Source organism: Falco naumanni, chromosome Z (genome assembly GCF_017639655.2).
Source record: "Falco naumanni isolate bFalNau1 chromosome Z, bFalNau1.pat, whole genome shotgun sequence".
Lineage (NCBI taxonomy): Eukaryota > Metazoa > Chordata > Aves > Falconiformes > Falconidae > Falco > Falco naumanni.
In genome coordinates, this window is record NC_054080.1 from 30,274,871 (window position 1) to 30,290,807 (window position 15,937).

Consider the following 15,937-nt stretch of genomic DNA (forward strand, 5'->3'; position numbering starts at 1 on the left):
CAAAATTATTAACATACTCTCCTCCCATATACGATTCTGCACAGTAAAGATTAGAAAGATCTAGAAATGGGTCTAGGGTACGATTTGGGTAGGTGGTACATGAGTCAGTGGTGTGATCTCCCCCTGCCGGAATTACCTTTTACTTAAGGTAACTGTTTCTTGGCAGGTAACTACAGGTTGTTCCAGTCGACTCTCCCCAGTTCCCATTAATTCTACATTTTGACATCTCAATGCATTCTCCTAGTCTACACGTAAAAACTGTATCCAATCATCTTGAACCTTAAGTCTGTTATCTAAGTTCTAATCATTCCTACTAGGTGATTCTGACCTATCCTTTTGGCCTTGGCACAGGGCTGTACAGAGGATTTCATAGTAGCTGTCGGTTGCTGTGCAAACACAAACTCCACTAAAATATTTCTTATAATTTTATATCCCTTATAATTTTATATTCCTATTAAAATAACTCTGTAAGATCAAATGTGTTTCAATATAATCAAATATGGTTGCTAATTCTAATAGCAGATATGTAACACTGTTTTTCAATGTGAGGCCGCTGCCTGCTCCTGTGTGCATCCCTCCTTCACCGTTTGCATTTCTTCAGTTTACAGCCTGTGCCACCCAGCGGCTGAAGATGCAGGCTGGTTCATGTGCAAAACGAGGTTTTTCTCCTTTTAAAGAAACGATGCTTTAACCAAGCCCAGAGAAATTATAGCGGGACTATTGCAATTTTATCTTACTTTATTTAAACTTAATGTTAACTTAACATTCATCATACTAGAGTTTTTTCTTCATATTGAGTTTTCTTGTTACTGAGTCCTAGCATTTTGGTTATTTCAACAGCAGCAAGGAAAGCAGAAGCTGTGTTTAGCCTGTTTGTGGTCATTTCAGTTTTTGTGGGTTTTTTTGAAAAGCACTCCAGCTGCATTTCTCCTTTCTTTCCTTTATCTTAATTTCCCATTCCTCCTCTTTTTGCCACAAATTGGAGAAGGTCAAAGCTAAATGCCAAATAATTTGGCTTCAGTTTTGGATACTTTTTTTAAAAAGCATGTTTTGATGCAAGGATGAAAATGTTGTCTTTTAATTTATTTCATCTTCGCCAGAGCAGCCTGGCCTGCTGTGGCCTCTCCCAGCCCATGTGGTGTTGATGGGGCCAGTCAGACAGTGCAGACCCTAGGACCCTGCCAGGGCTGAAGACGGCAGGGCTGCACCCTCTCCCAGATAGGATGGGCCAGGACACTTCTGGGCTGCAAGGAAAGTGACTGGAGAGAATGCAACCTTTCCCGACCTTGTGAGGACTGTGCTTCCCCCAGCTTGGTCCACGGTGGGACCCTGTTTGATACATGGTCAGAGCGTAAGGGAACTCCTGCAGGAGTGAAGCCCCTCCACAGGCAGTGATCCTTTTTCCCTTGTTCTCATGGACCCCCTGTCCTGTCTCCCACAGCCCCAAATCATCCTGTTCCCTGCCCTTATGTCTCTATGTGGCACAACTCGGGGGCTGTGTAGTGACAACCCCTGGACAGGGAGTGCAGGAAGAGAGAAGGGAGAGTTTCCACTGGCACCATTCTAGGTCTCTGGGGGTCTCTGATACACTAGGGGATCACCCCACTCAGAGTCTCTGTCCTCGGGATGCAGCTTCCTCATGGGGCAGAGTTCAGCAGTGCTGTTCACACCTCCAGGTTCAGCTGAGTTATAAGATGTAGATGCAAAACTACCTGCAACACCAGGGAAGCAGACATAACCCTTGACCATCAGCACTGGCATGACTGGGAGGAGATCCCCATCTTGTGAGAGGAGAGGCTGGGGATGGAATCACTAGATCCTGCTGCTTTCCAGGAAGCCCAGGTGCCCTGCTGCTCACTACCTCTGCTCTGCTCTAATTGCTAGCCCACACAGTTTTCTCAACACCAAAAGAACCTACGTGTCTTGGCTTCTTCACCAGCCCCTAGAGACCCCACCACTCAATTCCTTAGACATTAATTCCCAGGCTCCAACCCTTAGACATTGCTTCCCACTTTGCATTGCTTTGTTGCCCCACATGATGTTGTCATCAATGTATGATAAACATTCAGGGGGATCACCCTTTTCCAGTGCAGCTTGGGTTAGTCCATCACAAATGGTAAGGACTGTGCTTTCACTACTGGGGCAGTTGATTCCTGGTGTATTGAACACTCTTTCACATGAAAGCACTGTTGCACTCTGGTGCCAAAGGAACTGAGAAAAATGCATTTGCAATATCACTTGTAGCATTTCACTTGTCTGCATTTTATTCCAGTTTGTACTGGAGCTTTAGCACATCAAGTATGGCAGCACTCAGCAGTGGTGTGACTTCATTCAGGCCACGATAGTCTACTGTTAACTTCCACCCTCCATCAGACTTTTGTACTGGCTATATGGGACATTTAAAAGATGACGGAGTCTTTCTGGACACTCTGTGGCTCTCCAGTGGGTGAATCAGTTCATGGATGGGAACCAGGGGATCTCAACTGGTGCAATATCACTGCTGGTGCACTGTCATGGCAGCGGTTGGCACCTGCTGTTCATGAACCCATAGTAAGTCCACAACAGAGGGATCTTCCAAGAGGCCAGGCAAGATAGACATCTGTTTAATCTTCTCTGTATTCATGGTAGCTATAGCAAAACCCCATTGGTACCCTTCTGGGTCCTGAAGTAGACTATACTCAGGTAGTCTATGCCAAGGATACGTGGGGCCTCCAGGACTAGCCAGAATCGGGTATTTTTGCCACAAAACCAACAATGTTAGTTAGTAGTATTAAACAGCTCGCATAAGGGTGAACAAGGACCTTGGGAGCCTGTGCAATATAACCACCCACATCCACCTCAGATGAGAAGAGGGGGGTGTGTTCTCTCATCCTCTCCACAAGACAGCCCCCACAGCACAGTAAATGCATCAGTGCCAAAGCCAAGCACATGGCCATTGTTTGTATTAACATGTTCTAAAGCTCAGCAAAATAGGTATTCAGTGCAGCAAGCAAACTCCACAGACACAGGATCCTGCTAATTCATAACTGCTATAACTATAGCATGCTCAATTCACAAGTCCTGTTGTCTCAAGCCACGTGCTGGGTGCTAGAAAGGACTGTGATGGGTCAATGCACCATGGGGCTCAATCACAAGAATGTGCTTTAGAATATTGGTGTTGATAATTTGGAGTGTTGGAGAGTAAGTGTGGCAACTTACGTTGATACCAAGATGATTCAGAAACAGGTTCAGCTAACCACCCAAAAAAATGATTGAGGGTGAGGTAGGCAATGCCAACAATCTTGTACTTCACCTATTTGAGAAATTGTATTCACATTATTGTTCCATTCTTGGCATAAGGAAAAACAGGACACAAATAAGCATGATGAGCACAGTACCACAGATGTCATGATCATCCCAAGGTTATGAATTCCTCTGTGCACTGTAGCCTTGTCCAGGCCAAAGAATACACCCAGATACAATTTGTTACCTGAAAGAGATAAGAGATTACCTGGTTTTGAAGATTAGCCAAGCCTCAGTGACAGTGAGAGTCCCCATTTGGAAATGGCTATCCATATGCCTTTTTCTTGGGGAGAGAGTAAAGTGACAGATATTTTACCTGCTGAAGAGTGGCCAATAAGAAAAGTGTCACCCTGAGAAAAATGATGAGTTGGCAATGGGGTCTCTGAAGGTTTTGTGGGGTTGGATAGTTGGAAAATGAGCTCGTTTCACTGGGTATCCAGTGAGTGTGTGGTGGTTTTTCAGGCATCAAATGATCTCAAGTAAGACTATCATGCTTTCTTGTATATAAATTTTGCCTTTGGTCTAATTTTAAAAGACCATTCCACTTCTCAACCTTACCATTTACTTTGAGGTCCACAGGGCAGCTGGGATACCCAGGTGACCCCAGGGCATTCATACCATCCTTTGATAATTTTATTTTTAAAGTCTACGCCATTGTCATATTGCATGTTGGAGGGCACAGGAGTATCCCCAAACTGTCAATTAAGCCCTGCCACTGTGTCAAGACCATCTGCTCTCAGCAGTGGAAAGCTTTCCCTAAGCCCAATACCATTTCAAATCCAATAAGGAGATACTACCACCCCTTGGGTGTTCAAGGGAGAGGTCCAACACAATCAGTTTGCCAAGCGGACCAGGGAATTTTACCATCTGTGAATTTTACCATCAGGCACATGCATGTCAAGTGATTAGCCGCCACACCTGAATATGTTCATAAGTAAATCATCTGTACCAGTACGTACTAAAGAAGCATGCACCTAGTGGGCTAACAGCTCCATTTAAGTGGAATCAGGGCCCATAGCAACATTAATTCAAGCTAGCCAATTATCTTTGGTTTGAGTTCAGTCAGCTTCCTTAAGGTTAGCTTTTTGGTGAGTGGATACTCATCCTACTCAAAAGGAACAGCATAAAGCCAATTTTTATAGTTTTTCCTGATGTAAGCATCCTAAAACTCCTGTTGTTCCTACTTGCCAGTCATGTTGTTGCCAGTTTTCCAAGCCACTGCATAGCTCCAACCCATACAGCACAGGAGTCAGTATAAACTGTATTGGCTGTAGCTTCAATATTGTCATTGCAAACCATACTACCCTTATTCATCAATAACTCTTATCATCACTTAATCACACATGCCAGTAAAAATGAGTCTTTTATTGTTTTCAACTTGTTACTTTAAGAAAGAAATCATGTTACTACCTAGCTGTTAATGTTTCCAGAATTGTTTGTTGTTATTTTGCCTATTAGTTTCTTACACATAACTGTATTGGGTTTGCATGGCAAGGTTTTGGCAGTGTGTGTGTACGTGTGGTGGTGGTGGTGTATAAGGGTGGCTTCTGTGAAAAGATGCCAAAAGTTTCCCCCATGTACAACAGAGCTAATGCCAGCCAGCTCCCAGACAGGCCTGCCACTGGCCAAAGCTGAGCCGAACAGCAATGGTGGCAGCACCTCTATGACAGCATATTTAAGACGGGGCAGAAGTCACTGCACAACAGCAACTTGTAGCTGGAGAGAGGAGTGAGACTATGTGAGAGCAGCAGCTCTGCAGACACCCAGGTCAGTGAGCAAGGAGGGGAGAAGGTGCTCCAGGTGCTGGAGCAGAGATTCCCCTGCAGCCTGTGGTGAAGCCCACGGTGAGGCAGGCTGTGCCCCTCAGCCCATGGAGGTCCATGGTGGAGCAGATACCCACCTGTGGCCCATGAAGGACCCCATGCCAGAGCAGATGCCCAAAGAAAGCTGTGAGCCGGTGGGAAACCAACGCTGGAGCAGGCTCCTGGCAGGACCTGGGACCCTGTGGAAAGAGGGGCCCACACTGAGGCAGGTTTACTGGCAGGACATGTGACCCTGTAGGGGACCCACGCTGGAGCAGGCTGTTGCGGAAGGACTGCAGCACCCTGTGGAAAGAACCAGCACTGGCACAGCTCATGAAGAACTGCAACCTGTGGGAAGGACCCACACTGGAGACTTTCATGGCGTGCTGTCTCCCAGGGAGGGATCCCACACTGGAGCAGGGGAAGAGCCTGTGGATTCCTCCCCCTGAGGAGGAAGGAGCAACATATGAACTGACTGCAATCCCCATTGCCTGGCTCCCCCAACCGTTGTAAGGGGAGGAAGAACAGAATTCAGGAGTGAAGTTAAGCCTGGGAAGAAGGGAGGGGTGGTGGGAAGCTGTTTTAAGATTTTTTTTTTTTTTTTTTTTCATTTTCTTGATATCCTACTCTGATTTATTGATAATAAATTAAATTAATTTCTCCAAGCCTGTCTTGCCCATGGTGGTAATTGGTGAGTGATGTCTCCCTGTTCTTATCTCAACTCACAAGCCTGTCATTGTATTTTCTCTCCCCTGTCCATCTGAGGAGGGGGAGTGACTGAGCGAGCAGCTTTGGTGGGCTCCTGCCATCCAGCCAGGGTCAAATCACCACAATAATTTGCACAGAAACTGCTGAAAATTACATGAAGAGAAGTTGAGAGTCATTAAGTGTTTAATAAATGAAGTTTTATAATGATAAATCAGTACTATGTTGCTGTTCCTGTGCATTGCTTATTTCTCTAAGCTGATCCAAAGCCACGCTGAAGGGATCTGAAGGAAGTCCTGCCAAGAATAGATGTTTAAATTGCTGCAGCTCAGATCTGTGTCAATGTCACCTCTAACCACTAACTCTGGTACAGTCAGGTATGGGTAAGGTTTTTAATATGCATTGAGCTTTTTGTATATGGCAAACTGCTCCAAGAATATCTTCAAAGCATCTGTTTTCTGTGGCTATTCATGGAATAACATACCACCTTACCAAGCAGCCTGTTGTGTTTTAAGGGTGGGGTAAGATACAGAGTTAGATTGTGAATGGGTCTGGAAAACAATATGAAGGTCTTGTGACACTCATGGGTGAAAGAAGAAATGTGGATTAATGTGTATATGTGGGGGGAGTAAAAGCATACTCCAGCAGTACATTTCTATCAGCAGTTCCCTTTAACCATAACAGAAGATCTCTCAAATTTATTTTCCCTCAAAGTGTGAACCTCTGTGTACATCACTCATGTGACAAGATCAGTCACAGAAGAGAGAAAGGGTGAGGCCCTTTGAAGAATCCCATCTAGCAGACTTTCTTTAGCCACAGGAACACTCAGATACTCTTGTTGCTTTCCTGTGCATCAAAGCAGGATGCAGTGCTGATCTATGTGCCAATATGTGGCTGATGGTATCAGCATGAACAGGACAGAGACAGTGCATTGTGTTGCAGCAACACAACCATAATGTCGGGGGAAGGGGGGGAGGAGCAAGAGGTGAGAGTGATTTTTTTGCATCTGAAATTCGCCTCATATCTTAATCTCTACAGTAGATGGTTTTCCTTAGGTTGGTCTTCAAAACTCTTAAAAAAATTTGGCTGAAAACTTTTTTTTATGCAAATATTTGTTTAAAAAATGCAGCCATAAAGCTTACGCTTTCTATGAAATTAATGATTCCTGTCAAAATCCTGTTTGGATGGAAGTTTTAGCCAGGACAATGCAAAAGTTTACTATATAAAATTATATTTAATAGGACTGAAGTAAGAGAGTCATAGTCACCTTTATCTCATGCAAATAATTTCTCATTGATGGGGTTTGGATCAGCCCCTAATGGTACATTTAGGGATTGAGGACTCTTTTCCATGGAATTCCATGATAGGCTTATCCAGGCTTGACACATTGTCTGGAGGCATCAAGACCTCTATATATTTTGTCATATCAAAACCAGAACCTCTCTAGAAAGACACCTGTGGTTTCTTCAGAAAGTTAGTATGCACTGCACCTTACTCCACTCTGGCACTAAAACCTGAGATTCTGTAATGATGTAGTGAAAAAACCTAAAACTCTGCTGCAGACAGAAGCTGCATCAATAACAGAAACATTAACACTCGAGAAAGGGAAGGGCAGGAGCTTAGCACTTAGCAATTCGAGAAGAGACAGTTAGTACCAATGTAGATGAGCTCAACAAGAAGGTAAATAAGGAGCCTTCCGATGAGGAAGGGATAGCTGCTAAAAGAAAACAAATTAGGGTAAAATAATTGTGGTAGTAATAGATCAGCAACTTTCTACTCCAATGGCCCCCACCCCGAAGAGGGTAGATCCCCTTCTCGGGGTTCATGCTGATACAGATCAAAACGAGCCCAGTGAGCATATATTACCTTGACATGTTTAGGGTGAACAATAAGGAAGGGCTCATCCTTAGCTGGCAGATGTTTTAAGATAACAGAAACTAAAAAAAAAAAAAAAGACTGCTAGTGTATGCAAAGATAAATAAGATCTTCAGGTAACTGCCCAAGAAGGTGAAAAGTACATCTTGAAGAGGTGCCAGAGGGAGGAGATTCTGAATGTTTGGAAACCTTATGTATATGCATGACTTTGTATAATAATACCCAGCTGCTTGTTGAAACGGTGTGCAAGTTCGGAGAAGAGATCCCCCTTGCACCCAGCGCTGCAATAAACGTACCTGCTTTATAACTCCCCTCAAGTTGTAGAGTTTGAGTCCACACACCAGTACTGTTGTGAATGAACATGTCTGTTTTGGGGATTCAGGTCAGACAGAAATAGTTTATTTCTACAGCTGTTGGAGAAAACAGACTGGCAGAGGTTCAGCCTTCTATTGATACAAACTCTGACTGAATAATGCTGAGATTTACATACAGTTACAACAGGTATGAGCTATTTTGTGAAGGTATATAAGATGGGAGACTAGTCACTGCATAAAATACTTTGTTACAGTGGATTAACTGCTCTTTTCCTAATTTTGCTTATTTATAGGCCCATAGAGGAAATAAGGGAATGGTCATTATCTTGCATGATTGTAGTCGACCAGCTTGCAGATATGTGATTAATAGAAGCCCAGTCTGATATTTAACTTGAAATTCAGACAAAATACGTGAATGTCTATAGTGAAGAACAGGAGAGATTCTGAATTACAGAGGATGTTACAGACAGTTGTCAGATGGTGGCCGTGGGAAAAAGGATGGATAAAGACTTCAAGCTGGGGCATAAAGAGATAAGCTCAAGGAGAACCAAATGGTTAATGAGATCCATTAACAAAAAATTACTTGATCTATGTGTGAACCATCTTAATTAGCATACTAGAAGATCCAGCCCCAGCAAAGAAAGCCCCCTACTAAGAGAGCCCCCCCCCCCCCCCCCCCCATCATACCCTGTGGAAAAAAAGAACTCTGTACCTCTAAATGGAGATGATCCTACCAGTAAGAGTTAAGTGTGACTGAACATAATTGTAAACAATTGTTCCAAGTATATAAAATGTTTTACCATGTGTTAAGAGGGTTGCTAGTTTTGTGGATGTACCACCTAGCACCCATCCCTGCAAAGACACACAATAAATGACATCTCAGCTCTGTGTGTGAGTGACAAACTGGGTGAGTGAACATGATCACTGGCCAGGGAAGGCTGCCAATGAGCCAGAATGTCTGTACTTGCATATTATACAGAGACTGAGAAATAACCTTGCTGTAGTCATGAACAGAGAGACAAAACCAGAGCGGACAAATAGCATACATAACCTGTACAACATAATTTCTTTTAAAATACAAGGTACACATCCAGAGGGATGTAGAAGAAGAAGAACTGAGATGTGAAACAGCATGAATGAGGTAGTGCACACTCTTCTGGAAATGTGAAATGTGTGAAGCAGTCTCCCAGTTTATTCTGTAGAAGTCAGTTCACCAGCTGAGAGGGAGACAAGGATGCTTAGCGTAGAATTACCAAGGGAATATATCCTCTCATTTTAGTGATGTGCATAGTGGTGTCCCAGCCTAATGCATGGAGGACCCTGATACAGAGGAAAGCAGGGATTATCTATATTATGATATAGTTTGTGTAGACCAATCAAATTATCCATGTTAAGGTGTGAGGTAATCAGTTCCTACAAGCTCACATAACTAGTATGTACCTGTCCCATGCAGGATCAGTACGTGCTTGTCCTGTCCAGGTGGTGTGAACTTATAGTCCCTAGTGCACTGATCTTCACTGCTCTACACCAATGTCCCATGCAGGTTTTGGGGGTGTTACACTGGATCCTGGTTGATTGCATTTCTGGCTGTGGTTATAAAGCCTGGATTTTGAAAGGTAAATCTTCTATTGTTTTATCATTGGTAACAGGGTGTTCTGAGCTGGTAAGAGCTGGCTTTCACTGTGTCTTCAGGTCACATTGACTCTGAGGCAAAAGCTCATCATTTCAGATATTGTTCATTCTTCTAAGCAAGCCGTGCTGGTGTCAGCATCTTGCCTTTCACAATTCCTACCTTCATCCCGTGCTACTGCGCAGTAAAGCAAGCCTATTGCCAGGCTAGTAACATCACTTAGGCGATTGCTGCTTTCAGACAGTTTGCTGCTGTGTTTTCTTAGCTTATTTCTACAGTCACCTCTATTCTAAGCTATTTTGGAACTTGGGAAAGAAGTAAGATCAAGCCTAACTTGTGCTCAGTGATGTGCGTCCAACCTAGGTACATAGTCTAGAGGGAGACATTATTCACTCTGGAGCTGTAAAGGTGTTGTAAATTAGCTTCTGCAAAAATCCTTGGAGAACCAGTGGCCTTTTATGCCCCACACCGATGACTGCTCTGCTACAGGTTTATTACCATTAAGAGATGCAGCTATGTCAGAGGCTGCTTGGGGTGGGGAGCAGTGTGGGACCCCCAGTGGTGATGGAGAGGGACTGTCACACCAGCTCAGGCTGTCCCACTGCCTCAACCCAGAGCAGCACAGGACAGGGGGCACCTGGGACAGCCCCAGGCCAGGCATCAGGCACCTCCCTGGGTATGGGGACAGACCAAGGCTCAGCAGGGTGTGTCTTTTGTGGGTTTTCTGCTCTTTTTCATACTGTAGGGCTAAAAGCTTAGCAACAGAGATAAGTGAGAAGGTGAACATCCTGTTTCTTTCAAAAGAAAAGTCCAGATAGCAAATTCATCAGAAAGACCACTAAGGAAAGGAACAGAAGGAAACTCATTTCAGGAGGCATGGGTAATTAAAATACAGAAATATGCTATAGGATTTGGTATTCAAACCTGATCTGCGGTGCTGTCATTTCTAAAACTTCATCAAAGATTCTTCTTACCATAAGGAAGTGGAGAAAGCTGAGCTTACTCAAAGTGCTGTAGAGATTTTAGCAAGGTAAACAGAAAATTAGAAACTGAACTTAGCTAAATTTTCAGTCACAGGAGAAATAAGAGTAAACATAAACTTCAGTAACAACCTCTTGGACACGCAAACTAAATATCTTGAACATTAGGACTACTTTGGCATAGAATACCGCAGGAATATAGCTTTCATTTAAATAATGTAGCCTATAATGATAAAGTTTGGTCTAGTAGACTACTACTACATATTCTACTTCAGTTAAAACATGCTGAATACTTTAAAAAAAATATTTCCTAATATTTGGCCATAAAAGCATTCTGGTATGAGTTTTGTCAGAGACTACTAGGACTGTGTTAGTTGAAGATGCTTGTTTTTTCATTCCAGCAGCCACCAGCACTGCATTTTTCAGCAACCATTGTAAATGGAATCCAAAATCAAGATCAAAAGTCCAATTTCAAACGAAGCCAAAACTACTCCAGGATTGTTAATGAATCAAGCATAGCCTAGACATTTCCGATAACAGGTTTGCAAAATGTCGACTGGTTTTAAAACTTGAACCTTACAAACAATGCCACACTATTACATGCTTCTCTTCCCTTCATTTGGTTTGGTCAGATCTACAGGTGGTGTTATTCACTACTGGTCCAAAGGTACTAGTATTACAGAAGACATTAATTGACATTTATTTGAAAAATGCAATTCACAAAGGGAATTTCCAGAAATGTGGAAGGCTTAGAAGGAAATCTCGTTCCCAGTAGTAGGGAATGTTACTCACAACAGGCCTTTCTAGTAGTAAGTAGAATCACAATACCAATAGTAAGCCATACTCAGGAAGAAGCTTGGGTTATGTGCTGCTTTTGACTGGAATAGTGTTAATTTTCTTCCCAGTATCTCATATAGGGCTATGTTTTGGATATGCACTGAAAACAGTGTTGATAATTCAGGGATGTTTTCGTTATTGCTGAACAGTGCTTATACTAAGTCAAGGCATCTTCTGTTTCTCACTCCACCACACCAGCGAGAAAACTGGAGATGTACAAGAAGCTGGGAAGGGACACAGCTGGGACAGCTGACCCCAACTGACCAAAGGCATATTCCACACCACATGATGTCATGCTCAGGAATAACAAGCTGGAGGAAAGAAGAAGGAAGGGGGAATGTTTGGAGTTATGGCATTTTGTCTTCCCAAGTAAATGTTACACTTGGTGGAGCCCTGCTCTCCTGGCGATGGCTGCTGATGGGAAGTAGTGAATGAATTTCTCATTTTGCTTTGTTTGTGTGAGCAGCTTTTGCTTTACCTATTAAACGGTCTATATCTCAATCCACAAGTTTTCTCATGTTTACTCTTCTGATTCCCCCATTTTGCTGGGGGAAATGAGCAAGTGGCTGTGTGGTGCTTAGTTGCTAGCTGAGGTTTAAACCACAACAGCTTAATGGATTCTGTTTATGTGTGCTGATATTATTATCACTGAACTGAAACTAAGATTAGTGTTAGACATTCATCTTGAATACTTTTTACTGGTAAACACAAGGACAAGAAACATGAACCGTAGCAGAAAAATTCTTTCAATAAACCAGCCTCAGGAGCCTTCTACCTTATCAGGATTTTTCACGACTAGCCAGCACAGCTCACAACATTTTTAGGAGCCAGTTGTTTGGAGATAATTTTCTGATGTAACAGATAACCTTAAAGTGGCTGTTGCATACAAGAGTGGAGGCATGTATTTGGGATAGTGTGTCTAGCAGGCATTTGAGAGTTGAATTGCATTGTGTTGGGCTGTGTTTATTGTTGTGTTCATGCCAGTGTTGGCTATGGCCTCAGCCCTGCTTATACCATCCTTGAAGAATGTCCATCAGACAAGAACGAATCATCCTTATCATCACTGAATATAAAAGCAAAAGTTAACTATTTGTTTCCTCTGAAACCAGGCAGAGTGTTTATAAGCATTAATTACCTTCAGGCTAAAAGTTAGGCCTACTACAATTCAGATCAGCCTTTTTCCTAATTTCTTAGTGAGAACATTTCCTCCCTCCCACATCCCCTTAATACATGTGTGACCTCAGAACTGCAGTTAGCCATTCCAACTACCATTGCACTGCAGTGCGATTAACTGCACAGCTTTGAAAAAAAAACTGGCTCCTGCTTTTAACCAAAATTGTGCAGGAGTAAGTTTTAGAAAAGTACAGGAAACACTGGTTTCAGAATGAAATCAATGGAGTTCAATCAACAGAGCAGTGGTAGAAATGCAACAGTCAGGATGGGCAGTCTGGTTTTACCACTGTTGCAGTAGAAGGCCTTGCTTTTAAATAACAGGGATGGTGTGTGCCAATTAAGTGGAAGCAAGTTCTGTTTCCAGAGTATGTGCTATCATTTCAGACCTAATTCAAGTGGCTTGATGGCTGTAAGGTTTTTGGTTTAACAGCAAGGTAATTGTTCCTGCATAGAGGTGGAACTTTACAGCTGACTTCAACAGTTTGGAGAAATGGAACTTTTAGAAATGAAAGAGGACATTCTTGGAATCCATGCTTCAGGCTTGTTCCTCTATGTTAATGACATTTAGAGACTGTGCTGCAGCTATCTCATCAGATACACTAGTTCAGTGACAGACTGAAGTCTCAGCATTGGCAGCCCATGAGACCAGTACTTTCTGCAGAAGACCGTCGCCTTCTGGTAAAGTGCCTGATCTTTATGGCACATCCAAAAATTGTTAATTCCTTGTGAAGACAGTTGTATTTTGCATGGGAGAGAACTATGGGTAGTTATGGATAGAGAGAACATAGGAACTATGATTTAGCAGATGTCAAAACACCTTAAAAGTTCTGCCATTCTGTCCATCTACCTATCAAACTCCTACAATGCTGCTGCCTTATCACCTAAGCACTGGTTTTGATCATCCAATTTTCCTTCTAGTTTCCTACGTCATTAATTTGAAGGTTTATACACCTTTTGTAAGGAGACACCATGCCATAATCAAAAGAGCTATATTTCTGTGTTTCTTGTTATGATCACATATTTACACTAGTATCTGAGCAGATGTGTAACAAAAATGCTGCAAATTTTTCATTCAAGTGGCTAAAAATTATGCAAATGCCTACAACTTTTTGTACCCTAATTATGTGCTGCAAAGTTCTTGCTTCTGGAATTGAAGCTACATATTTTGGTCAAATACATTTTGAAGTGGAGAGTTTATAATAGTGAAAACAGAATCCTGTCTGTTATGAAGGTGTGCTTTGCTCAGAATTGATGTATGACAGATTTGGTTTTAAGGAGAAATATTTCCACAAACTTTTTGCTTATTGGGGAAGGAGGGGAAGCAGCAATAGGACACAGAAAGATGTTTTCTGATGTGTCTGTGGCCATGCATGAGTCCGCACTGCAGCAGGTACACCACTGAAATGGACTGTGGCCCATGGGTAAGGCCACACCACAGCAAGTACTGTCCCATGGAATGAAGGAGGCAAACCCACATTTTTTTCCCAGGGATGTGCTTTACCGATCTCGTGGTTTAACACCAGCAGACAGCTGAGCCCCACACAGCAACTCACTTACTCGTCCCTGGTGTGGTGGGGAAGAGAATGAGAAAGGTAAAAGCACACAATGCTACTATCTTCACAGGCAAGGGATGAGGAATGGAGTCTCCAGTTTTTTGCCTTCCTCATTTCACTTCTGAGTAAGCTCCATGCAAAATGGTCCAAGCCTTATCTAGCACAAGGTATGTCAAGATCTGTGGCTATAGCTATTATTTCTGTGTTTCTCAGGAACAGATGCTGGAGGTGGCAGGGATGTATGCTTAGCTCCACCTCTTCAGTAGGCAGGCAGCATCTACAGCCACTGTCAGACTTCTAGTAAGGCTCAGATTTGTCCATACCTGCTCTGGTTCCCTTTCCCAAGGCATCTTGCTGCCATCTAAAGGTTCCCTTCTCAAATATAACCAATAAAAAAGAGCTCTGGGCCCTAGGCCAAACCTCTCTGGGAAACCACACCCCAAACCTCACTGGGAAAGTGGTTATAGATGCTGCGCTGTTGAAAATGTGCAAATAATTTTGCTGTCTGAGTCAGGAGACAGTTCTGAAATGTGGCTTTGTTATAAATCTCAGTGTTTGGTACTTAAGGATATCTTTTGGTTTGAGATAAGGGAAGGGTGTAGCCCTGGAAAGGTGCCCACTATAAAAAATTTCAACAAGACTGATACATTGTCATTATTGTGTCTGGCCTTGTTGGGTAAATATTGGATAAGCATTTTCCCTACTGTTTCCTGCATTTTCCTCACTGATAAAATGGCAATAAGATATTGTCATAATTATATGCTACAGAGCCTTTGGAAAAAGGTAATTTTCTAGCCAAGTACAAATGCACACAGTACCCTTCCTCTTTTCCTTTGTCCTACTCAAAGCAACTTTACAAATATGGTCATACACACTGGAATTCTTATTGTTCTAAGGAAGCCAACAGAATAACTTTTCAGTCTGTCAGACAAGAATTACAAAGAATAAATGACTGTTTAAACTCCCTATAATGCCTGTTGTCTGTTGAATTGTTTCCCTTTACTGCCATGAATTCACTCTTTCCCAGTTGTGTTGTCACATCACACCTCTTCGGGATGAGTGGATCCATGTCTACGCACTTCACTGCATAAGGACATGCTGCTGGGAAAGCTAGTTCTTGAAATGTGTAAATCTGTAAGGGAGAAGAACAGGTCACACTGCTCCACAACAATATGCTTAAGAAAACCTCACCTTTTGAAACATCTGTGATCATTACCTCCATCAGTAATGTTGTCCAAAAAGGTAGAAGTATATTTGTAGCAACATGAAATAAACAGATGTTTCTTAGAATAAATTGTTCAATATTATTCAGTGCTTCAGAAGGATGGCCACTAATGTCAAGACTAATATAGGTTAAGGCCTGAAAGAAACCCAGCAAAACCAGAATCCTATGCAGTTTTAAGAGGTTTTATTTCATTCCTAATTCCCGTGAAAGTATAAAGGGCATAATTTTTTTGCCCGAAATCAAAATATTGCAGGACTGGGCGCTACAATACACTGAAACTTAGGCTAAATGTGGAAAAAAATTTTAACCTTCACAAGGAGACTTTCCTGGGCTCCATTGCCCACCCTGACGACTCAGTGGTCACTGCTTCCTCTGTAGCAGAAGCATGTCCTGGGGGGTGTAGCCTTTGCTGCTCTGGGTCAGCTCTTTCTGGTGGTGAGGAAGGTGAAGTTTTTTAGTTCACCTTTGTTACTGGTATTCTTTTCTGTAGGATTTGAGGATCACGTTTCCTCCAGGAAATACAGACAGGTAGAATATTCAGACACTTTCTGTGTCATACAG

The 15,937-nt window shown here is 42.6% G+C and overlaps 1 long non-coding RNA gene across 1 annotated transcript; it reads right to left on the reverse strand.

Moving 5' to 3' along the window:
- Positions 1-9,100: 9,100 nt before the first annotated feature.
- LOC121081366 lies at positions 9,101-14,974 on the reverse strand. The gene is made up of 3 exons (XR_005825660.1): positions 14,965-14,974; positions 12,656-12,664; positions 9,101-9,324 (listed from the first exon to the last, which is right to left on the reverse strand). It is a non-coding gene; the product is annotated as an uncharacterized LOC121081366 (long non-coding RNA).
- Between the last annotated feature and the right edge of the window lie 963 nt (positions 14,975-15,937).